Genomic DNA, 2,179 nt, shown 5'->3' with positions numbered 1-2,179 from the left:
CGGCGATGTCGTCCACGAGTGTTGTTTCGTCCTTGTCGTGGCGCTGAAGATCAGTGGTGATCACCATGACAAGGGAGCGTTGGCAAACCCGGCGCGTCCAGCGCTCCTCGTACGAGGAACTTTTGAGGTAGTCCCCGGGCGGGAGTGCCTCATTGTCCTCCTCTTTTGGCGGCGGTGGTGGTGGCAGATCCCGCATCGCACCGATGGCCCGCGAGCTACCCACGAACGTGAGCGACGGAGGTGGTGATACCTCGTGATTGGTGTACTGGTACCATGCATGAATCTATGCTGCGTCCGAGTGGACACAACACGCGTGTGATGTCTACGGGTGCTTCTATTCTTGTAGACAGTGTTGGGCCTCCAAGAGCAGAGGTTTGTAGAACAGCAGCAAGTTTTCCTTAAGTGGATCACCCAAGGTTTATCGAACTCAGGGAGGAAGAGGTCAAAGATATCCCTCTCATGCAACCCCGCAACCACAAAGCAAGAAGTCTCTTGTGTCCCCAACACACCTAATAGGTGCACTAGTTCGGCGAAGAGATAGTGAAATACAGGTGGTATGAATGAATATGAGCAGTAGTAACGGCGCCTTGAAAAATAGCTTGTCGGCGTGTAGTTGATGGTGATAATATGGTAGCAGTAGTAACGCAAGAAAAACAAGAAACAAGCAACGATAGCGATATTTAGGAACAAGGCCTAGGGATTAGACTTTCACTAGTGGACACTCTCAACTTTGATCACATAACGAGAATAGATAAATGCATACTCTACACTCTCTTGTTGGATGATGAACACATTGCGTAGGATTACACGAACCCTCAATGCCGGAGTTAACAAGCTCCACAATTCAATGTTCATATTTAAATAACCTTAGAGTGCATGAAAGATCAACACGACTAAACCAAGTACTAACACAAGCATGCACACTCGTCACCTTCACACTATGTAGGAGGAATAGATCACATCAATACCATCATAGCAATAGTTAACTTCATAATCTACAAGAGATCACAATCATAGCCTACGCCAAGTACTAACACGGATGCACACACTGTCACCATTACACCGTGCAGGAGGAATAGAACTACTTTAATAACATCACTAGAGTAACACATAGAATAGTAGTGATACAAAACACATTGCAATCATAAAGAGATATAAATAAGCACTTCACTACGCCATTCATAACAGTGAATAAGTATTCTGTGAAATATAGCCTAAGAGACCCACACGGTGCACACACTGTCACCTTTACACACGTGGGACAAGGAGTCTCCGGAGATCACATAAGTAAAACTCACTTGACTAGCACAATGACATCTAGATTACAAGCATCATCATATGAATCTCAATCATGTAAGGCAGCTCATGAGATTATTGTATTGAAGTACATAGGAGAGAGATGAACCACATAGCTACCGGCACAGCCCCGAGCCTCGATGGAGAACTACTCGCTCCTCATGGGAGACAGCAGCGTTGATGAAGATGGCGGTGGTGTCGATGGAGGAGCCTTCCGGGGGCACTTTCCCGCCCCGGCGGCGTGCCGGAACAGAGACTCCTGTCCCCCAGATCTTGGCTTCGCGATGGCGGCGGCTGCGGAAGGTTTCTCGTACGTGGCTTTTTCGTCTCGAGGTTTTCGGGTCGAGGGCTTCTTATAGGCGAAGAGGCGGCGTTAGAGGGTCGAAGGGGCGCCGACACCATAGGGGGGCGCGGCCCAGGCCACGGCCGCGCCACCCTATCGTGCGGGGCCCACGGGGCCCTCCTCCGGCGGCTCTCGGGTGTTCCGGATGCTTCCGGGCAAAATAGGAACCCGGGCGTTGATTTCGTCCAATTCCGAGAATATTTCGTTACTAGGATTTCTGAAACCAAAAACAGCAGAAAACGAGAGCGGCACTTCGGCATCTTGTTAATAGGTTAGTTCCGTAAAACGCACGAATATGACATAAAGTGTGCATAAAACATGTAGATATCATCAATAATGTGGCATGGAACATAAGAAATTATCGATACGTCGGAGACGTATCGAGCATCCCCAAGCTTAGTTCCTCCTCGTCCGAGCAGGTAAACGATAACAAAGATAATTTCTGGAGTGACATGCCATCATAAACTTGATCATACTATTTGTAAACATATGTAATGAATGCAGCGATCAAAACAATGGTAATGACATGAGTAAACAAGT

The sequence above is a fragment of the Lolium rigidum genome, chromosome 1, assembly GCF_022539505.1.
Source record: "Lolium rigidum isolate FL_2022 chromosome 1, APGP_CSIRO_Lrig_0.1, whole genome shotgun sequence".
NCBI classification, from domain to species: Eukaryota; Viridiplantae; Streptophyta; class Magnoliopsida; order Poales; family Poaceae; genus Lolium; species Lolium rigidum.
The sequence above is the reverse complement of the archived record's forward strand: the minus strand, read 5'-3'. Positions refer to the sequence as shown.